Source organism: Mesocricetus auratus, unplaced genomic scaffold, assembly GCF_017639785.1.
Source record: "Mesocricetus auratus isolate SY011 unplaced genomic scaffold, BCM_Maur_2.0 Super-Scaffold_100004, whole genome shotgun sequence".
NCBI classification, from domain to species: Eukaryota; Metazoa; Chordata; class Mammalia; order Rodentia; family Cricetidae; genus Mesocricetus; species Mesocricetus auratus.
Genome location: NW_024429189.1, coordinates 32,357,087 through 32,381,536, shown reverse-complemented (window position 1 = coordinate 32,381,536; position 24,450 = coordinate 32,357,087). Strand labels below are relative to the sequence as shown.

At 36.3% G+C, this 24,450-nt stretch overlaps 1 long non-coding RNA gene across 2 annotated transcripts in view; it reads right to left on the bottom strand.

The window, feature by feature from the left end:
- Positions 1 to 9,477, bottom strand: part of LOC110343108 — a 34,895-nt gene extending 25,418 nt beyond the window's left edge. For both annotated transcript variants that reach the window (XR_005877164.1, XR_005877163.1), the window contains exons 1-3: positions 9,381 to 9,477; positions 7,423 to 7,508; positions 685 to 813 (exon numbers count right to left, since the gene is read on the bottom strand). This is a non-coding gene — a long non-coding RNA (uncharacterized LOC110343108). The remainder of the gene's footprint in view (positions 1 to 684; positions 814 to 7,422; positions 7,509 to 9,380) is intronic.
- Positions 9,478 to 24,450: the final 14,973 nt, after the last annotated feature.

Here is a 24,450-nt window from a genome sequence, read left to right as displayed (position 1 = left end):
GCCTGGCTCTTTGCCACATTAACGATTATGTGTCCTCTTTGGGAGATGTGTGATGCATTGTTGGCTGGCAGCATCCCTAGCTCCAAGGATCAGATAAAAAGGTTTACAAATTTCCAAATCGAGGAATTTTTTTCTTTATTTACTCACTTGCTCTTTTGATTACCTGACTCCTTTTGGTAGGAAAATACTTTTAACAATATTTATCATCACGAAGTAAAAATTTCTCATGATGGTAAGTACATACTCACTCCTGAACAGCATGCAAAAAAATCCATCAGAGAAAGCATAACATCCTTATTGTAAGCTCTCTGTAGTTATATCATCCAATACTTAATTTTATATTTATTTCTCTGTTTTCTATTCTTGTTGTCTCCTGGGAGAAGTATTGCTGCTCACAGCACTGGTTTGTATAGTTTGATTTACTTGTCATTTTCTTCAATATTTATCAAATAAACAATGTTTGAAAGCTTTTATTCTATCCCTGGTTTTCATAACATCCTTGGTGGCAACATATCCTTACTTTGTTTTCCTATTAAAATTATAAAATTCAGGGGGCAAAGAAACATTCTCCCTTTCCCTTAAGCTAATGGTGAATGCAAATGATAAGAACTTTTGTGAATATCAAACATTGTTTACAAGCATTTTAATGTTGTATATTAAAGACTGATGGCATAGATACATTACCTGCATATTTATTTAATCTTCAACACTCTTTCTTTAGACGTGTAGTATTTGTAAACCCCGTTTTGTGGACAGAAAGCTGAGACTGAGGTGCATTCAACAATGTCCGCAAAGTCACAGAAGTGTTAAAGTCTAGAAGAAGATTTAAACATGAGCCTTCAGCTTTTGCTAGATGCTTAAGAATCAGTAACTTTAATAACTAACATTCTATATGAGGCTCTCTTAAGCTTTCCCAATGCACTATCTTTTTCTAAAAGAGAAATTTGTACTTGATGATCATTGTGTGTGTGTATGTGCGTGTGTGTGTGTGTACCCTGCTCCCATATTTACTGAAAATAAATCACAATGAAGTCAATTTAAAACAATTTTGGGGGTACATACATAATTTTATCACTTGGTAAAGGCAGCCAAATTTTAATAACAAGGAGATTATGTGTTTGTTTATTTCTTGAGAAGATCAGATCCTGGCTGAATTGACTTTGCAGAGTGTATGGCATCTTCAATGCCTTTCATAGTTGATTGGTCTTTAATTTCATTATTGCCAGTGTTGAGAATACCACTTTAAATCCATTTATAAAATGTATTAGCAGAGAAATGTTTATGGCAGTTTCAGAAATTTTTAAAAATTCTGTCCTATCCCCATCAAAAACACCAATGGCAGTTTATGCTTGAGAGGATGTGGAGAAAGGCAGAACACTATCAACTGCTGGTGAGAGTGCCAACTTGTACAGCCACTTTGGAAATCAGTATGGAGATTCCTCAGAAAAATGAGACTCAGTCTACCACAAGACCCAGCAATTCCACTCTTAGGCATATACCCAAAAGTTGCCCATTCATACACGGACATCTGTTCCACTATGTTCATAGCAGATAAACACTGAACTGAACTCCTGGAACCTGGTGACAGAGATGGAGGAGTGATGAGCAAAGGGGAAAAGGCCATGCTGGTGAAACCCACAGAGACAGCAGACCTGACAAGGGGGAGCTCTTGGATCCCAGACTGATGGCTGAGAAGCCAGCATGGAACTAATCCAGACCCACTGAATGTGTCAGTGATGAAGCCTCGGCAATCTCTGGGGGCTTGGGTAGTAGATCAGTATTTACCATGGCATACAAATGAACTTTGGGAGCCCATTCCACATGGAGGGATGCTCTCTGGATACATGGGGGAGGGCCTAGGCCCTGCCCTAGATGAAATGGCAGACTGTGGATATTCCCCATGGAGGGCTTCACTCTCCCTGGGGAGATGTGTGTAGATGGGGTGGGGCTGCAGCAGCTGGAGGAGAGGCAAAGGAGGAAGGGAGGGAGAGGGTTCTGGGATGGGCATGTGAAGCAAGCTTGTTTCTAATTTAAATAAAATATATTTAACTTTTTTTTTTTTTTTTTTTTTTTTAATCATTTTTTATTTTAATTTTAAATAGCTTGTTTCACATGTCAATCCCAGTTCCCTCTCCCTCCCCTCCTCCCGCACTCCCCTTCCACCCTCCCTCCCACCCTATTGCCAAATCCCTCCACATAGGGGATGTCTAAAGTCTATCATTTCACTCTTGGTAGGGTCAAGGCACTCCCCTAAGAGTCCAGGCTGAGAGAGCATCTCTCTTTGTGCCATAGGCACATGAAGACAGATTGTATACCAGGGATAGACACTGATCCACAGCTCAGAGCCCCATAGGTTGCCCAGGCCTTCTCACTGACACTCACATTTGGGGGGTCCAGATCAGTCCCATGCTGGCCTCCCCACTGTCGGTCTGGGGTCCAAGAGCACTCCCCTGTTCAGATCAGCTGTCTCTGCTGGTTTTGCCAGCCCATTCCTTGCCAATTTGCTCATCACTCCTCTTTCTCTGTCACTGGGTTCCTTGGGTTCAGTTCAGTGCTTAGTTGTGTGTTTGCCTCTGCTTCCATCAGTCCCAGGATGAAGGCTCCCGGATAGTTATAGACATCAAGTTCATTATCAGGAATGGGCATTCGAGGTGGTCCTTCCACTATTGCTTAGCTTGCCAATTGATGTTATACCTTTAGATCACTCGAGGTCACTCTGGTGCCTGATCTGTCTTCGATCCTATGATTCCCTCTTCCCCTATTTTACCCCCACCCCCTCAACTTCCTGTTCCCCCATGACCAACTCCCTTCCTCTTTACCCCCTCTACTCTTCCCAGGTCCCACTACCCCCCCCCTCGCCCTGTTCCCCATCCATTCAGAGGAAAAAGAGAGAGAAAGTATCTGAGTGGGAGATAGAATAAAATTATAGAGATCCCTTCTGGGCTGCAGCCAATTTCTCTGTCCAGCAAATCTCCCACAACCTTTTGCAAGTTCTAGTCCCACAAGTCTCCCTAGTTCTCCATCTGTGTCTTCTCCCAATACAGCAGATGTAGCCCAGGTCCCACATTCAATTTCCATAGTCTGGTAACTCCTGTCTGATTCATGTCCTGTACCTGGGATTCTGCCAAGACCTGCCCTGTCTGCAGATGCATCCCTTCTACTCTGCATTTAAACCAGCCAGATTTGCACACCCTTCTCAAGGATCTTGACAGTAAACCTCCTGATCTACCCTATCCATGCTTTCTCCTTAGCTACCCTGATTCCTACCCCATCTAGCCCAGATCACTTATGTAGTCCCCAGGCTTTATCTGGCCACCCCTACTTATACTACAACTAAACCCTAGATTTCCATCAAGACCCATCCACCTATGCTCCAATCCACAGGCCTCTACCACACCACCTCTAACCTTTCTATAAAGTCAGATCTACCCCCACACTGCAAGCTTGGATTAAAAGGCACATGCTGTACACTAGTCCAGTCCCCTCTTCTACACTTGACTTCATTCCACCCAAGCCATTTCCAACCTCTTGGCCAAAACCAACTTCAGACCCTCTCCTCTGCTCAAATTTGCTTTGTCCAAGTCAAAGTTAGAACTAACAAAAAAGTCCAGATGCCCAGATCTCATCAGAAAATTACAAACACTATAAAAGTTCTAGCCAGGATCTGCTCTCCAAAACCTTTAAGTCCTTCAGAAATGTTTGTGAATGGGAATTATGTAAATGAACGTCAGGACAAAGAATAAAAAATAACAACTATGAAATCCATGGAAGAATTCAAGGAGCTTAAGGAAGAAACAAAGTAACAATTCAATGAAATTAAGGGGAATAAAACTTAAGGAGAAAAAAAAAGGCCTGATAACTGAGAATACACAAACATAAGGCTGAGGGAAGTGACAAGATTTCATGAATTTAAGACAGAGATCCATAAGGAAATAGAAACATTGAAAAGGACTTTGACTGAAATGAAGATGAAACTGAAAAACACAGTGAATCAGCTAGAAAGCTTAAGGAAAGTCTTGCAAGTAGAACCAATCGAGCCACAAATAGGAAAATAGACATAAGGAGTTGAAGATAAAGTAGAGAATATCCCATGTCAATGGCATAGACCATATCTTCAACAAGATCATTGAAGGAAATATAAGATATACCCTTATAGGTAGAACAAGCACACAGAACACCAAATACACAGGACCAGAAAAGAAAGTTCCCATATCATATCATAATTAAAATTGGAAGTATACGCAACAAAAAAGTGTATTGAAAGCTGTAAAAGTGAAACCTCAAGTCACATATAAAGAAAACCCCATCAGAATAAAAGATTTCTTAATGGAAAATGTGAACACCAGAAGACTCTGAGGCAATGCATACAAAGTTTAAAAGATGATGACAGCCAGCCTAGACTATTAAAGTCAGCAAAAATATCTGCAGTAATTAAAGGAGAAAGAATAGTCTTCCATGAGATAAACAGCCTAAAAAATTATATACAACAAACCAAGCACAAAGGACATGTAAGTAGCAATATTTCAGTCAGAAGAGCAGAATATAAGCATAGCAGACAAACTGTGGGAAGAAGTATGATGTCATAATTACCAAAACAAATTCTTACTGAGAACCCAAATAAGAACTTCAAAAAAATCAGCAATATGATGACCACAATTAAATCTCATATTTCAATAATAGCCTTAAATAACAATAACCACCAATCAAAAGTATGTAGACTGACTAAATGAGCCAACAAATAATATTCCTGTATCAATTGTCTATAAAAATTGCACTTTTGCTTTAAAGATAGGGATCTCATTAGAATAAAAGAATGGACAAAATAAACTTATGCTCAAGACAACAATTTACAAAAAAATATTAATAACCATAAATCAGATAACTGCAAACCAAGAAATAGCAGCATCACTTTGACATCATTTTATTCAATTCACTTGCTCCATGTTGAAAAGTGTTGAGCCTCCATGGATACTTAGAGGAAGAATGGGATGGGTAAAAGTTCTCCATCAGGAATAGAAGACACAAGTCGTTAAAGACTATTAAGACTTTAAGTTCACTTTAAATGAGGAAAGGATCTGTATACTTCTGCATAAATACACATCATGATGTAGCTAAATATTAACAGTATTGTTATGTGAAGAACAATATACTGTAGCATAATAACAGCTGAAATACAACAGTAATAATTGGTTATTAAACTACTTCAGGCAGAGAACATAATTTAAAACCTATATTAGAGATAGATCTAATACTTGCAAGTGACTAAGACAATGAGTCATCATAATTTCCTTCTCCAAATGCCATGCATTCTTTTGCCCTCTCCTTCACTCTGCAAAGATGTTCCTCTATTATGCCAAAACTTGTATTTTAGGAAGAATAGTGGGAAGAAAACATATGAAGTATGACTGGGAAAAAGTGACCATCTGAAGTCATATACAGTACTCACAGTGACAGACCATGGTGTCAATAAGGACAGTGCAAAGAAGGGGAAGATCCTTCTGTAGACTGTGGATGTGAGTTAGTGACTTTCTGATAGTGACACCCCAAAGGAAAGAATGACTCACAGATTTCTGACCAACAGTTTGGGTGAGGTTGCCAAACTAAAATGAGAAAATAGCCTAAACAAAAATATTGAATTGGAAGACACAGGAAGACAATACAAATTCAGTTGTGGACGAACTAGATTCAGAATTCTTGTGAGAAATTCAGGTAACCGTTGGGAACAAGTGAGTAACACATGTGTGGGCTCAGAAATTAGGAATGAGGATGGTGAGTCTGACTCATTAATCAATAGACATGTGCAACTGTAAGAATATTGAAGGTTTGGAAGAAGTTTTGGAAAAAGACAAGCACAGTGATTATATAACAGAAAGGAACATTTCCATTTTATATATAGGCTAAGAAGTAAGTTATAAAAGTTTCTAGAAGGTATGGGATGAATTATGAAGTTATAGGATAGGGAAGCTAAAGGAATCAGAATGAATAGTTAAGCATATCAAACATCAAACATGGTGAACAGTCTCAGAATTCAAGGATTTAAAGTAATCAGGTCAACTTAGCATTATAAAATTACTATGTGATTGCTAACTTCCATAGAAATTGAAAAAGATGGATAGTATCAGTATTCTGACCATTCTGTCAATTAGAGAAGGAATCCCTACAGGTTGCTACTTCATATTTCTCTTCATTTTTCATCCCTGTTTCCTACTCATGGCATACCAAATAATATAAATTAGAGATTGACCACCTGTATGAACTGGTAATTTAAATTGCAACAGTAAATCACTGACTCCACTTGGTTTGTGCTGTACCCCTTATACATTGTCAAAATATTGTCCTCAACTAAGTTTCCACAAACTTTAGAAAACTGGCATATGTGTCAAGTTGCTTTGCATTTGTCATTTCCTGCTTTGTCAAACACACAGGCTTCTTATTTTTAGTGTCACTAAGAATTACTGCCTTTAGTTGCTAATCACTAAAGAGTTGCAAAGTATCAGTTGTTTGTGACTGGCACAATCTATTTTGATCACTATATAGCTTGCATTCAAGGAATGTCACATTCCACTGTGTGCTATGCTAGATCACAATATCATTTTACACTGAATTCCAAATTCTTTACACTCCACCACTAATATATCTGGATGTGAATAGCCTAATTTGTGAGCTACATAACTCCTTTGTTCCCTTGCAATAGATGTCATGCTAAACTGTCCCTCATACCCAAATAAAGCACCCTATTATTCCTACTTGCAGTGTAGAACTTTTGTAGTCTTGCTCAGTGCTCCATTCATGTCCTTTCTAATAAAGGCCTCTTTGTAACATGCACATTAGTAGAATATTCTAAATCTCAGGTTCTCTAGAAGAACTCTAAAGAAAAGAGAATAGTAGCATATGCATATTTAGAACAAATAAAAATAACAGAGTGATCAATCGAGGAGGGTTTCAGTCCCCATGACAGTGACAGAAATGTGGATCAGTTTTAATGTATTGTTCTGAAGCAATGCCTTGCTTTGCCTACCTTAAAAGTGTTTACCTACTTATTGTACTCTTGCCTTACTGTACTTTCACCTTTGACCTCACATTTTCAATGTTAGAAACTTATGCATATGCAGACACCAAAAATTTCCATATGGTTCTTTTTATCAGATAAAAATATTTGAATCAAGTGTAAGAAATTTTGGATTTTAGAGTTATGTTTACTAATTCGCTTGCATAGCACTTCAAAGGAGATTAAATTTGAAATAAAAAGATGTTTCTTCTAGTTTGATGCCTGATATCTCAGAATTCTTTGTCATTTTATTCCTAGTTGTTACAAGAAGAAAGGAATGAAGGAAGGAAGGAAGGAAGGAAAGAAGGTTAAAAATCATAGCAGAAGAGAAAGTCAGACCAGATATTATACTAAGCTGTAGCAAATGTGTTCACCTTTTATAGTCCCCATGTTTTATAATGAAGATACTTCATTGAAACAATGATGCATACTTCAAGGGTTCTCTGGAGAGCAGTGAATCCTGTTTGGAGAGATTCATGAATATGTGCATTAGTACAATCCAACTGGAACTTGCCCTTAAAAAAATGAACCACGAGAGAAGCTGATCAGGTTCCGCTTATGTATATAATCAGAAGGTTATCATATTATCTCTCTCTCCATGGAAAAATCTGATGTGATGAAAAATGCCAAATGAAACCATTTTCCCCTCTGTGATGCTCATCATGTGAAATCCACATATAGACCTTTTAATAGTGGGTGAAAAGAACAGAAACTAAACATGGGCTCCATTTTAAAATGAGTTATAGTCTTTTTTTTGCATATGATGAATCATAGTATAAACCTTCAATTATATATCTCTGCCTTAATTTACTGAGTCACTATCAAAGCTACATTCAGTCAAAGGAGTTCTAGAGGTCGTACAAAATGAGAGAAACATTTCAAACACACACACACACACACACACACACACACACACACACACACACAAGCACACGGACAGACTGTCCCTAAAGATGAATGAGGGACACATGGCAGATCTTGAAGTAGTAGTTTATTTAAAGTACTAAGAATTTCAGGATAAATATTTCCAACCAGCAGTTGGTGCCATTTCCAAGAAAAATGGACGACCTCTATGAAAACCATGACAATGATAAAATGCATCTAGGTATATTTGCAGATTTATCTTTAAGTCTTTAACTCTTAAGAATTTCAAACAAAGCTGACATTATATAGAAAGAGGAATCCTGCATCCCTCATTCTCCCCCAAATCCTCAGCCATCTTGTATTAATAGCATGAAATCATCATTATATAGCCCCCACTTAAAAGTTGTTAAACTGCCCTTACCTATGCTATGCTAAACAGAAATGTCATTCTGAAAAATGTATAATTGCTACATGAAATTTGAAGAAGTATCCTTTTAAATTTAGGGAAGATAATTCTAATAAAAATATATAATTGTTTACAGATTCTGATTTCTAGGTACCACTCCCCCAGTCATCAGAGCAGTGGTGTACAAACATGGAGAGGACAAACAATTGTCCCCAAAACCATGTGAATATAATATTTTTAAACCCTATCTAATTCTTGCCTAGGAATTTTACTTTTGAAATATGGGTTAAGTCATGACTTAGGTGTTTGGTAATGATTTGCCAGACACCGTTTTGTGTCTTCATTTCTAGAAAACAATGTTTATGCTTGTTCATTTTATTCCCAAATCTCTGGATTTAAGACCTCCTTGGAAATCTTGAAAGGGCTTCTAATCATGAGTGGAGGGTCTGCCACCATTTCAGAATACACTGTAAAGACGAGGCATTCTTATTAAGTGGAGAGGGTAAAGCACTGTAGCCAAATATTAAGTTATTTCTAACTTTTTTCTCCAGAAGTTGTATTCATGTTTGGGAAAACTAGTACTTTGTCACATTCCAAGGAAGAAAGCATTTTATTTAGTAATAGTTCAAATAATGCAGCAAAAATGTCTCTGTGTGCATTTGAACTGGCCCTGGTGGCCTGATTCAGTATTTTGCCCATTTTCTTGGCTTTTCAAGCTTCACTGAACACACAAAAAGAAATTGTACAAAACACTTAGCACTATTTTTTTCAAGACTGATAATGGTGCTTTCACTTCACAGAGGCAGGAACAAATTATTTCGAAAGGTAAGGGTTCTCAGAAAAACTAGAAAACTCTGCTCCTACGTTTTGGCTTCAGCTCTCTCCACTGCTGGTGTAGATTTTCATTTGAATGCCTAGAATCTCTGAGGACCTATGCTTACAGTGTTAAATACGGAATAAGATCATCTGGGCAGATCCAAAAACACATATTTCACATAGAAGAGCGCTTTTTAAAAGGAAGAAGGCAAATAATCTATCTAATAAGAATTTTACAAGAGTTACCTTTTGCAAAAGGCGGTTTTCACCAGCAACATTCCCATCTGTGGAGTGAAGACAGCTGGCTACTGAATCTCTCTCTCTCTCTCTCTCTCTCTCTCTCTCTCTCTCTCTCTCTCTCTCTCTCTCTCTCTCTCTCTCTCTGTCTCTCTCTCTCTGTCTCTGTGTGTGTGTGTGTGTGTGTGTGTGTGTGTGCGCGCGCGCAGAGGAGAGGTGGCAGTGAGCAAGTAGAAGGTCAAAGGGTAAATTCCAATTGCTGTGACATATTTTTATGAGCAGAATCATAGCCAGCTTTTAGCCTTGAACAGGGAAGAAGATCTTAGGAAGGGAAGGGACATGAATGGGCTGGTCAGGAAAATCAAGAAACGCTCTCCCAAATTAGCAGCTAATTGCTCCCCAACCTGCCATATTCATCCATTTGAGCTTTATTTTATTGTGCTGTGCTTGAAAAGATCCGTTCTCTAATAAAGGAATCATAGTGAAATCTCAGTTGCAAAATAGGAAGTTGTCTTCGGGATTTTTACTTCCCTGTTTCAAAGCCTTTGGTGTTTTTCCTGGGGTGGGGGTGGGGTGGGGTGAAGCATCCTTGAAAATCTGAAAGGAGGAGGAGACTACGTGGGAGTTAGTTCTCTGACAAAGCACCGCAGAGGCAGCAGGAGAAGGGAAACGTTGAGCTGCTGCCGGCTGAGAGACAGGAGGGCCACTTGCCTTGCTTTGTTATCAGTCCGAACTACTGCACCCCAGCTTTCTCTCCTGCAAGCTCTCCCCACAACGTGGGGGACGATTTTCTGCTTTGTACTATGTGTGCTACCAGGCAAAGAGAAAAAGAAAAAAAAAGAGGGAAACGAAGGAGAGAGAGAGAGAGAGAGAGAGAGAGAGAGAGAGAGAGAGAGAGAGAGAGAGAGAGAGAGAGAGAGAGAGAGAGAGAGAGAGAGAGAGAGAGAGAGAGAGAGAGAGAGAGAGAGAGTGGGGTGAGGAGGCTGCAGCCTAGGCAGAGCAGCTGTCAGGCCAGCCCAGCATCCCAGTCCCCGCGGTCTCCAGCGGTGGCGGCACCGCACTGGCAGCAGCTGCAGGGAGGCCCTCCTGGTCCCCAGCGGATACACGCTGGGGTCAGTATGGGGAGTCCCTCTAGCTTTCTTCTTCTGAGCAAGCAAATTCTTCACATTCCTGCACTGGGGCCCTCTGGGCTGCAGCTGACCTGCCGCTAGCTTCCGGGTCCCAAACCTGCCACCTCCAGGGACACCCTAACCGTTCTGCATGTGTCCTAGAAGGTGTCCCAGAGCTGTCCCCTCTAGGCTTCTCCTTCCCCCATGTCTGCCTGAGGGTCTTACACACACAGGCAGCCCTGGAAGGGTGCAAAGCCTGAGAGGGAACACCATTTTCAAAGTTGATGGGAGAAACCCAGGCTTAACTTGAGATGGGGACCAGTCCTGAGACTTTAAAGAAGATGAAGAAATTAGGCAATTTCACTATTAGCAGAGGCAGCGTTATGACCCTTTTTGTTGTAAAAGGGACATAAATGTAGCTGCAGATTGAATGAAGTTATAGGCCATAAAAGGGCAAGAGAGAAGGGAAGAGATAATAGGCGCTGTCCATCTGCACCTCTTACCCTCCCTGTGTCAGACCTCCTCAGCAGTGTTGGTGGCAAACAGTCTACCCACAATAATAAATGGGGGAAGGCGGAAGGATAAATGCCACCGAGTGCAGCCGTGCATTTTAGAGTGGCGACAATTGCTGTTTATTTGCTTTTCGTTTATGAAAATGACAAAGGGCAAGGTTATATGTGAGACACATCTCCACATTGTGGTTTACTCGAGGTTTTGAGAATCAAGGTGACTGGAAGCAGCCAACTTTCATTTATTTGAATATGGAAAATATTCAAAATGTTCTCTCTAAAATGCAGATTTTTCTTTATCAAATGCGTTAGCAGAAAGAAATTCAACAACTTTGGGACATTTAGTCATCCCGTTTTCCTTCACCAATCCTGTGCCCTAAAACTAGTAAATTCTGCTCAAAGTTTATGATAATTTGTATCTATGAAGTTCAGCTCTGCTGTGCAATGATAGTTTTAAAAATATATATTTGGACATTTCAGCTCTGACAATTAAAAATGTTTATTTGCTGGAATATTATGTAGATTTACTATTGTGTTTCATTTCTCAGTCTAAGGTTAAGTCCAATAAGGTCAAATGCGGGAATTCTCCATAGCCAGACATCAAATATGATCACAGCCTGGAAAAAGGGAGCGATTTGGTTTAGACTGAACACATGTTTCAGTCAGTGTTTTATGTATATGATAACTTTTCAACTAAATGGGGAAATGTAATATTTTTATCACGAAAGATGTTTTGTGATAATTCCAAAGTGCTCATTAATAACAAAAGTAATAGAGTAATAGCTTATTTTGAGATATTAACATGGATCATGTTTTATTTTTGATTACTAAAATGGAATAGAACATGTACAAATAAAACATATTCATCATAAGTCATGGTGATTAAGCTATACTAGAAAAACAGCCATATGGCATTTATATTTAAATTATTTTCTTAAATATCAGCAACATGTTGAAGCATTTTATAAACCCTGAAAATTTTTCATAAAAGATAGAGAACTGAGAATTAGAAGAACATTTACTAAAGGAAATCTTATAAACTATAAGAAATTGAATGAAAGCCTATACTTTACTAACTATATTATTTGTGCAATTTTTAAAAATGAATAAAAGGATGTGTTGATATTTATGTTGTGATATGGAAAATAGGATTTTTGTGTTTCTGATTTCATTCAGATATTTTATATTCCATGTTTTTAATTTGATATATTTTTTAAGTTTCAATTAATTTACATAGGGGGTTTTGTTCCTTAAGCTCTCTTTCCATTAGGAAGAAAATCAATGATTTATTCATTCATGGACTAATCATAATTTGTAATATCACTATTCTTTGCTAGATACTAATAATGCATACATTTCATATCACTGTATTTCTATAAAATAAGATGAAATAAAAACTGAATTCACATAATAAGAAACATACAGTTTTAGCCAAATAGTTTAAAAAATACACACTATTTAGAATGTAGGATGAAATTGTATTTCTGTAGAGTCAAACAAAAGCTCTCTGAATGGAGATTCCAGGATTTCTTGGGCTTTGTCTAAATTTAAAGTGCCCTCTACTGTCCAAAGTCTGTACTACTTGAAGAGAGAATGACAAGCCTGAAATCACAACCTAGATAAGTAGAGACAGATGAAAGAGAAGACAGTAGATAATATCATTGTTCCAAGCCTGGAGCCATTCAATTTGCATGGCTCCATTGGCAGAAAGCTTTGCTCCACTCCCAAGTTAAAGTTCTGTTAAAATTATTTGTAACTTCATAATGGTTGTGATCTCCTTCTCCCCTTAGTTCTGCACTTAAAACTGAAATTCTGTTTTGGTTTCACTGCATGAGTTACAGTGAGGGTATGGCCAGTGTATAAATATGAATGTCAGTCTAAACATCAACAATGACCACCCCCATATATTGACTATCAAGGAAGATTATCCAGGATACTTTCTTCTACATATTTTTAAATCAGGATGTCTTCTTCTTTTTCTTCTTCTTTGTCTCCCTCTTCTTTGTCATGGTGGTCAGAATTCTATCTATTTCAAAGTTTAAAAAAAGATTATGTGGTAGTACAAGGCTCACTAATCAGTTAATTCTTTGAGTTTTTTTTAAAGAATCTACCAAAAGTAGGCACCTATTTTGTTGTTCTTCTTTTAAAAGCATTTGAGCACCCTGTTAAGCATTATATATGCTTCTTAGTAAGCTTGTTATAATCTTTCATTTCAAGGAAGTAATCCATTAAAATTTGTCATAAAAATTCAGGTAGAATAGATTACAGAAAAAAGTAAAATGTTATTATCTAAAATAAACTGCATTTTGCATTGTACTACCAAGCAATAAAACTTGAGATTTGGTCAGAATATAGGTGACAATTTAAAAATGTTTCTTTGTACTAAAGGTAATTTCTAGCATGGCAATATATTTTTTAAAGATTTTGAATGAATGAATAATGCTCAATGAAATCTGTAATTTTCTGTAAGTTTAGAGATGTGACAGAATTGAGTTGTATAAACTTAATTTGTCAAGTCTGTAACATGGGCAATAGGTCTTAGTTGAATGATTTATGAGCTATTTGGCCTACACTACAAGTAAAAACAAAATATATAGATAATTTGGGAAGGGATTTCGAGTAAGTGTCCAGTATATCTATTTCATCTAAAGAGAAATCTTTTGAGCCAAGTACACAATATGATCTAGTCCAATTTATTAGAATTGCCATTGTTCTGGTTAGTATTCAGCTACTTTTCACATTTGGGCAAAGAATTATACTGTAACATCATTTTTGAATTCCATTAACACATACTCCATTTTAAAAAGTAATGCTATGGTGCACCATGTGGTTAGTTATATTATCTATGTATTATATATCCTTCCCCTTCTACAATCACTCCTTTTATAAATTCAATTAAAGATAATCTAATTTATAATTAATCTAATATGTTTAATAACAGACCCTTGTTCTTGAACATAAATACTCTTCCTCATTATGAGTGTATTTAACAAAACTTTAAATCAAGGATTTTAAATCTCTCTAACCAGTGAGGTTCGAGGAGGGGAGGGAGCCCTGGAGCCTTCTCCTCTAGGATTATTCATTTTGAGTTAGAATGATGCTATAGAGATAGAACTAACCCAGTGATTTTTTAAGAAAAAGGTCTTTTTTTTCTTATACTATGGGAACTGATTATTTATTTTTATTATTTTTTATTGAAAAGAGATTCTTCTTTCTTGTAATACATCCCAACCACACTTCTCCCAGATGCCTGTCACCTCCCCTCTCCTCTGGATTCACTCCTCCTAAGTCTCCCATCAGAAAAGAGCAGTACTCCAAGAGACATTAACTTGACATGGCAAAACAAAATACAGTAAGACAAGGAAAAATCCCTCATACAGAAGCTGCACAAGGCAACCTATCAGGAAATGTCCAAACATCAGGCCAAAGAGTCAGAGATACCACTGTTACCACTGTTAGGAGTCCCACAAAAATACCAAGCTAACAGCAATGACATAAAAGAAGAAGACCTTATAGAGACCCATGCAAGCCATATGCTTGCCATTTCAGTCTCTGTGACCTCATTTGCACCCTGCTTAGTTGATTCATTGGGCAGTCTTCTCCTGATGTTCTGGATCCCCTCTGGCTCCTAGAGTCTTTCCTTTCCTGTTTTTTCAGGAGATTCCCCAAGCTCCAAGGGGAGGGACCCTTTGGAAACCTCTAATTTAGATTACCTGCATAATGTTTGGCTGTGAGTCTCAGCACCCCATTTGCTGTCCGAGCAAACCTCTCTGATGACAGTTCTAAATAGATTTTGTGGATGGACTGGAGTGCAAGTGGGGAAGAGAGCAAGAGAGACTGGGTGAGGGGTATGGAAAAAGAAAATTCAGGGAGAGACATCTGGGGCATTAGGGGGACAGTGTGGAAACCTAGTGCAGCAAAAACTTCCTGGGAGCTGCTTTTTTTTAAATCATTTTTAATTTTAATTTTAAATAGCTTGTTTTACATGTCAATCCCAGTTCCCTCTCCCTCCCCTCCTACCGCACTCCCCTTCCCCTCCATCCTCCCACCCTATTGCCAAATCCTTTTTTAAAAAAAAATAACTCATCTAAATTTTCTAAACAGTTCTGTGGTTTGCAAAGTATACTTCCAATAGATTTTACTTTGCTTAAGCAAACCAGTAAGCTTCTTTGGTCTGCAACCAAATAAATCTAATTGTCATGAAGCATGCCTTCCTCAGAGAGCAATTTATAAAATCACAAATGAAATTTTTATGAGGTTCATCCACTATTTTCTCATAGTATGGAAGCATGCATATATGTGGTTCCTGGCCCAAGCCAACATCCTTCTTAAATAAGAGACAGGTACACAGTCCAAAACTCTTGATGGTCAATGCTTTACACCACAGCATTGATCAATTATCTCTACTCCCATGGATCACAGAGTTTCGTGTCAACATTTGTTGACAACATTCTCATCTTCTTCACCCTCAGAGTCTAAAGCTAAGAGTATAAACTGAAGTGTAAAATAAGAGAAAAATTGCAAAACCCAGATCAAGCAATTGTTAAGAAAAAATATTTTCTTTATACATTGGTGCCAAATATTATACAGTTATATATAAGAGGAAGTGAAATTTGGAGTTTTTAAAGCACAGCATACTTGGATTTTATAAATTTATGTATCTTCATAAGTAATGATTGTTTACAACGTAAGAATATAGATTGTAACCATTCCCTTCCCCTTATGAGGTATGTAGCAAGTAGAAGAAAATATGAATTCTAGGAAATTGCCTTTTCTTAAAAAACAAACAAACAGTAACAAAGCATGACACAAACATTTAATAAAGGGATGGTTGTAGACTTCCTTCATTCCTGAGAACCAACAAAAACATCTCAAGGGACAGATCATTAAATGCTCCTCGGCGTTACTGCGGACAGCATCTCAGGAGGCATCTCTGAAGGTGGGAGGCATTTATTAGAAGGATTTTTAGAAAGCTCTGGCTGTTGTCTGAAAAATCATTCCTGCAGAACCAACAGGATAGTTACCAAGCATTTCTGAAATCTGTGAATAACTGAAAAGATTCAGTTCATTAGAAATATGGTAAATTATACATGGTAAGGGCTGAAAAGGGGTAAATTGTGGGGAGAACACATAAATTAAACATGAGAAGTATAATGTAGCTATCAGAGATCATTTGGTATATATTACCTTATTAGTTTGTATGTGTGTTGAGATCTGGCAATATACCATAGTATTAGTTTATGCTTCATTTTACACGGGAAAAAGAAAGGAAAAAAGAACAAACAACAAAAAATATGGAATAAAAATATCCACAGCATGTTTTTCATTTTACATTATTAGTTAAACCTTCTGACATTCGAAGCATAAACCAACTTTAGAATCCTTCATTAGTTATAATTAATTCCCATTACTTTTTTTCTTCCAGGAAGGATTATTACTAAAACCATGATTTTGCTCTCAAACCTTAATTTTCCCTTGACCCAGCAATTTACATTTATTTCAATGATTCCAGATAACAAGCATGGTGCATTTCATGTGCATCGATCCAGACTTAGGAAGTATTTTCATCTTCAGTTTCATTTGCTTCTCTTAAGTAATGATTAGAACTTTCTTTTCATGGAGATTTGTCTGATGTTTTCAACAGTTTGATTTAAGGATTAGCTCAAGATCACATATTTTAGAAAAGAATTTTAAAGAATACATCTCGAGATTGAGTGTCTGTCACGTATTATTTCATTCAGTCCATTTACATTTCAAGATCTGCAAACACATATTTATTTAGTGATGATATCCACCCTTCTAGACCCTGGTCAGGACTGCTGTCCGCCCAAGGGGAGTCAGTGTAGCTTATCAGGATGGCTTGCTCTCTAGACTACTGTGCTGGGATCAATTGAGGCTGCAGTCTTAGATAACCATTTACTGACTATCTAAGTAGTATCAATTTAACACTTTCAACTGTATGATAATAGACAAAGTATATGCATTCAGTAGATGCTATACCTGCTATACCTTGAATTTTGGTCTCCTTTCCAAGCAGGTGACATGTGGGTATATCATGGTATCTGGAAGCAATTATGAGAGCAAACAAGCAATATTACAGAATGAGCTCTGTCAATAAACTATCATGTTTGATAGATTAGGAGCATTGCATTCTTGGGAAACAGTTCTACAAGAAGGTAAAATGCATCTAAACCTGTTTGTAACTAATTTTCAAGGAATACTTTTTTACTTTAAATTTTATGCTGAATGTTATACTAACACACCTTGAACTTGAAAATGAATATGACATATAACCTCTGGGCCTAATTCCAGTCCAGGCACTATTTCTTATCTAGAATCCTACATGTGTGTCTACCAGCTCTTCTTTGGGAAGATGATTCTCAGGCTACAGCTTAATCCTACAGACACTTCTTTAAATACTTGGAGGTTGTTATTATGTAATTGAGATCACAACATTTCAACAAACTAATCTTCATTGTCAATTTATACCTCATTTCTTACGAGTTCTTTTGATGCTTGCTGTTATTATGAATTTTAATTAACTACTCACTTTCTAACATCTTAATATCAGTAACCACTAAGCAAGTTGGCTGCTTTCCATCCCTTGGCTTTAACTTCTAACTCAGAGGAACTCAGAGGGTCTACATCACAGAATTTTCAATTTTAGTCACGTGCTGTTGTATCTTTGCCTTTGCTTTAAATTTTCTGCATTATGAAAATATCCAAACTCCAGTCTCTGACTTAATCCCCTTCCCAGCTTTAATTCATTCAGAAAATTTGCTAAATGATATCTTCCTTCAGTAGCCAATGGATAGCTCATACTTGAATATCTACCTCTAAGTCTGTAGTATTCCTAGAAATCTGTCCTGCAAATATTCTTGCAATGTCTTTATAAACTGCAGTCTAATATGTTAGTAAAACTTCTCAGCTTAATTTAAACATGTATTCAAAATGGAGTACTCCAAAGCTGCAAAATTCATCCACACCACCTTCCTTGTTGTCCCAACTTCTATGATACTAGTAGTTGGGTTTCTGGTATATTTTACAAGTAGAAAGAAAATCCATACATTTAAAATGTAAATTAAAACATGGCTCTTCTGCATATTAAATTATTAATCTATATCTATCACGGGAAATATTTGAACATTATATAATGCAAATGTTTACTGAACAAATAATCTAAATCAAAGTGAAAATAATTGAATACTTTTCTGGATTTATTTCTTACAATTTTTCAATTTTGTTTTCTTTCTTTTTAAGTTTCATTTTTGAGACAGGTCTCACTCTATAGCTCAGGGTACCTAGAAAACTCTATGTAGCCCAGGTTGGGAGTCTTTTATTTTTGCATGAAATATTTATTATTCTTTTAAACAATATTCAAATTAGATTCAGTGTTCTAGTTTTTACCCCAGTCTATGTACAGCCACCTTTACTGAGATAGCACCATGATTCAGTTTTCATTCATTTTCTGTGCATATATGACTGGTTTAGAATCACCTGACTACTTCATATATTTTATTAATCAAATATTTGACTTTTCCTTCTTATTTCAATACTGATGTTTGAGTGGTTCTGTTATTGTTTTCCAAAATCCCAGGAGATTTTCATACCTGGAGACTGGAGAAATGCTTAAATTTCAAAATGTGCACTACAGATCTAAACAAATATGTATTGCTTATATACCTTCCAAAGTTGCAAAACAATACATTAAGCCACAGTAGTTTGGGAACTGTAGGCTATGTATTCATCTGTCTATAAGATAGAGAGATAGAAAGATAGACAGACAGATAATAGATGCCTATCTATCTATCATCTCTCTATCTTCTATCATCTATCTATCTATCTAATACATATATAATACATGCATGTACAAGTATGTGTATGTACAGATAAAGGAACACCTGACCCAAGTAGTTACAAGGGTGTGTAAGGCTTGTTTTACCTGAGAGGAATTTTATAGGATATAAGTTTTTACCATTTTTTACATGTTTATTAGAAGTTATAGTAGAAATGTTTTAACTTTTTCTTTAGGAACACATGACAACTTTGTAGGAGATATTTTTCTTCCCATTGAGAATTAAAGATAATTGTCATGTAGGAAAGTAACTACAATGGTGTATTCAAAATATTTATTTGCAGGCTTCAAATATGAAGATGTGGTTTTTCTAAACAAACATACAGGCTATTCTACTAGATAGTGGAAATGGAACAAGACTAGACTTAGGAAGGAATGGTCATAGTGGACACAGAAAAGAAAACACTGTGTACATATTATGAACACCGAGGACCACATTTTCCCTATTAAAAGAATTTTCTGTAACAAATATGAGCAGGAAGATTTATATAGTAGAAATATTCTCCATGAGGAGAGTCCTAGTGAGTTTTGAGACGATATTCTTATAATAATTGGTGTATCTCCTTTCTCTGTAACAGAATAATGGAGAAACTATATATTTTAAAACAGTAAAGTGGAGCATTCATGACATTCGCAGTTTTCATTCACTCTTCATTGTCATCTCTAAAATTATAGTGCTTTCCTTGCAGAGTAATAAAAAATTTTCACTGAGTATATTTGTATCAATACGGTTGGTGAATATTTTGAGAAAATATATCACATACATAATCATTTACATTTTTAATAGACACCTTAATAAAGTTGGTAGATATGGCGTCCGTAACTTAGTTGATCATCTTAACAGTTGTCTCAGCAGAATTCCTTTAGTTATACCCTGCGTCATCCAGTGTAGATAAATTAATGTCTTTACTTTCTTTCCCATTTCCTGATTGCTCTCTTGTTTTTAATGTGGTGCATGCTCTATATCTTTTTGTTTTTAAATTACTAGATTAAAGATAGATGTATCTATATAAACACTCCATTTATCTCTGAGAAGGACATGAACAAAAAGCTGAAACAAATCAGAGCCACCCTTTGCTAAAGTTATGCAATGTTCTACAAAACTAGAAGCGAGAGATTTGAGTTTTTTAATAAGAAAATGAAGTAATAAGCAGGACAGGATCAAGAGGTTGCTGCACAATAACTCCTTTGCATAAAGTCACTGCAGTTGGGATCTATAATTTATTTGTAGAGGGCTCTTAATTTGAAAACTTGGCTAATGCTTTTGTTTTAGAATCTTGTGTCACAAAATCATACAATATTATCGCATTAAAGTTGGCATTTGCCAATATCATTCCCAACAAATATTTGCAGTTATAAAGAAAATCTTGACCCACCTTTTCTTGAGTAAAGAACATGGGCCTGGAAGAGATGGCTTGACATTTACGAGTTCTGGTTGCTCTACCAAAGGACCTGAGTTGGAGAATCAGCAGAAATACGGAGGTTCACAACTGTCTTTAACTCCAGATCCAGAGCGTCCAATGGCCTCTTCTGACCTCCGCAGGTGCTACATGCACATGGTGCACAGGCACACAGGCAGACAAAACATCCATACACATGAATAAAAATAAAATGAAAAATTCTACATTGTAAATAGTCACATATTCTCACAAGTAAGTAAAAAAGAAAAAATATTAAGAAAAGGAAAAGCCATACACAAAAGGGTCAGAGGATTCCATCTAGCAATTTGATTTTATGAAGAATTTTTTTCAGTCTCTGGAATAGAACCCTGGATCTCAGAAGCATGACAGGAAAGTATTCCACCACCTAGCTGTGTCTCCAGACTTCTATAAGGAAAATTTTCTTCTAGGTACATTTTTGTCTGATTTTAATAGTTCTTAAACATAATTCAGCAATTTTTGCAAAGCAGCTCTTGTTACCTTAACTAATTTTAGTAGTTTTAAAGGAAGAAAGGACTGCCAAACTAGTGTCTGGCTTTCATGATACTCTAATCTGATATAATAATTGTAAAGCAAATGTATGCATATTAACTGACCCAAAACTATAGAAATAGACTATAATTCCTCTTCTTATTTCTAATAAATGGTCTAAAGGTGTTTGTAAATGGCATCACAGAAACTAAATAGATGCTTTCAACAAAGTTACTAGATGGCATTATGCAGGTAAAAATAGGAGGGGTATGAGAGTACAGGGAAGTGATTAGGGCGAGAGGGAGAAGAGGGAACACGTAGGACGTGAGTGGGTGATAGGTTCTTTTTAAGTATTGGCTCAAGTGATTGTAGGTTTAAGTCTGAAATCCATAGGACAAGAGACTCAATTCACAGATAATATTGTAGTCTTGAATTCCCAGTTTCCCAGGGCACCAAGTTGGAGAAGCAGAATCTCTACATTGCAATCCTGAGAAAAATTTTCAGCAAGATTTGTTCTCAGTGTTGTCAGCTGATGGAATGAGGTCTACCACACAATGGAGATAAATACACCTCATTCAGAATCTGTTTATTTAGACATAATTCACATATTAAAATCAAATTCACAATAAAATGTATACCAATGTTAGATCAAAAAAATAAGACATCCGTTATTCAGTTTTGCCTCAAGTGACTTTATATTCAAGAAACAAACTGCTATTTGGTTTTGAGGTTCAAGCCCATCTGCACAGATGAACACACAGACACATTGATCAACTGAAGGAATCAACCACAGGAAAAACATGATTGGTGAGAGTCTGGTCACTTTGCTATCCAACAATGATTCATTTCAATGTCTTCTGAGATGTCAAATTATTATAATATCAGGTGGAACACAATCTGTACAGTATTTTCATTTTTGATTTCCCATAATGAGAGCATAGTATTATTCTCCTTTCCATGGAAATAAGTACGTAGATTATTACATTTAGCGATTATCCAATTCTTTGTGTCTTGAGAAGGGGAAGAGATGCCACATTGACTCTTACCAACCATGGTATCAGTATATCTGAAGACTCGATTATCTTTACTGGATTGTGTTCTTATCCACACGTGTGCATGGACTTTCTCACCTATATTTCCACTACTTTTCAACTTTCTGTACAGTTTAAATAACATTGTTAGGCATAATTAATAACTGCTTGATAATTAAGAGTATGGAACAGCCAACTTTGACCACTCCACAGGAAAAAAGAAAAGGTGTCTTTGGCTCAAAGTCACAGTTAAATTCATTTGTTATTCTTCTCTTGAGGCTGACTTTAGACAGTTTAGAAGGAGTGGGCTTTTTATACAGAGGAGTAATTAGAATATCATAACCTTAGAACCACAAATAGGTGTGCTTGGCTCCATGAGTACATCTTACAAGAATCAGTGGAGCCATCTATTTCCCCCTTAAATCTGACCAGAATGATTTTCACAAGGGAAAAAATAAAGGAACAGAAGTGGAATTATCCAATTCAGTGAACTTGAGGCAGAACAAACAATCTAATTTTAAAGTAAAATTTGCTAATAGGGAATAAAATTTAATATTATATAATAAGATACACATCCTAGAAGGAAACAATCAATTTGTGATAATACTAGGGAAAATGTTCAACTGAAAGCATGTCAAAAGAGAAATTTTTGGTAATGGGATGACCTAGAAAGAAGCCCAATAAACATGTTATGAAAGCAATATTACTGACACAGGAGGAAAGCAGATGAGATCCTTAAGCAACAAACCTACCAGTCAGCTTTGCTCACTGAGTCTTAATAGTAAAACAGTTTTGGTGAGGACCAAGGAAGAAAGATTTGCTGTTCCCTCATCAAAGTTTGTAGCATGGATGCCATTTGCATCTCTTTTTTTTAATCAGCAAAATAAAATTAGTCTGATTATTTACCTGTATTACTAAGAATATGTAAGGATTATGAGTTCATTATTGTGAAGAATTAAAACACATTGGGATATCTGAGTGAAAATTAAAATAATTATTTATGGCTTTGCTAGAATGTCTCAATAGTCATGATTATGTTGGCGCATAGACTTACTCTAGTTATATATATATATATTAAAAATTAAATGTTTCATAATTTTTCACTAGAAAAATTATTTGACATAACAAAATTAAAAGTAGGTAAAGTATGCTAAAATATGATTCATCAATAAATGAGCATTTTCTACTATTAACTGGTTAGTTTCTTTTTACATGACGTTTCTTAAATGCTTGTTTGGATTGGTACTGTATAGGCTACTGCTTGTTTCTTTAAATGGAAAATATTTGTGTGCTATTGATTATTTTCTCTTTTAAATATACTTGAAAATATTTGAAGAAATTTAATGAAAAAATCAGTGAGAATCTATTAAAATTATGAACTTATATAAAAGCAATATGCCTACCATTTGCTGAGTCAAATGTAATAATAATAAAAAAAGATATGGTAATCGTTAACAGATAACAAACAGTCTGGTTCATGCTCAGAATTTTAGAATTGTAAATGACTTGGAAAGGTCATGAAAGTTACCATCTTATTGGCAGGACCAAACTGAAAACTGTTAAGGTCTATAAAAACAAGCATAATGCTGAAGAAAGAACAAAACAAAGTAAGTCCAAAGTTAAATTCCTCTAGAATGAAGCGTATGTTTAAGAATCTCAAATTTCTTTTGTTGCAATCTGCACTTCTTCCACTCCACTTTGGGCTTCGTCATTTCTTATGAGATTCCCCATCAAGATTACAGATGGCCTAACTGTGTGAGTCTGAAGAACTCAAATTGTTGGTGAAATAAAGTCAAGCTTCCGTGTAAGAGTAGCCCACATTTCCTTTGTTCACACTAGCTCTTTGATACCTATGTGTAGCTAGCGTCTTCTTAAAAAAACAAATAAACAACAACAAAAAAACCACCCACAGTTTGAAATCATTTGGTTACAGGAGAAAGACAACAAGTACTACCAATCATTGCTGACAAAGCATGACTGATCAACCCCCAACTACTCTCTCTTTTTCTCAGCCTCCCTGTTTTCTTCCCTGCTCATTATATTTTCTCCTTTTTCCTGGTTTTAGTCTTTCTTTCATTTTTTTCTTCAACAGAGATCACCCTATCTATGACTAGCATTCCTTTAGCATCAGAGACTGTAGATATCACAAAACCAGTGGCACTGACAAAGTCTGGGAACTTGTTAAATATGAAAAATCTGGAATAGCACTTGTTTGTAAGAATATTTCCATGTGGCTCATGTATCTGGACACATCTTAAACAGACCTTCTGGCCACACTATCCAGCTCCTTGAGCAGCATTGTCTCATCTCTCTTTCTGTACATAGTAGGTGAAACAGGGTCTAATACTAACTCAGCTAAGAATACCAAAACATCTTTCTTGATCCCCTTTCTTTCTAATTAGTCATATACAATGCTATTATTTTTAAAACTATCTTTTGAATACTGTCTCAGTACAGTTATGAAGTTACCACTTTCTTTATATCAGTGTTTCTTATGTGGGTTTATTTAGTCTCTAATTCGGATTGATTTTTATTTAAGGCATTCTCATTGATAATTCTCAAAACCTTTCTAATAATTTAAATCCTTATCCTAGTCTTACTCTGTTAAAACAATTTGTAATTCTTTTTACTACATGAACAAAATTAGTTCCTGTACAGAGTTTTG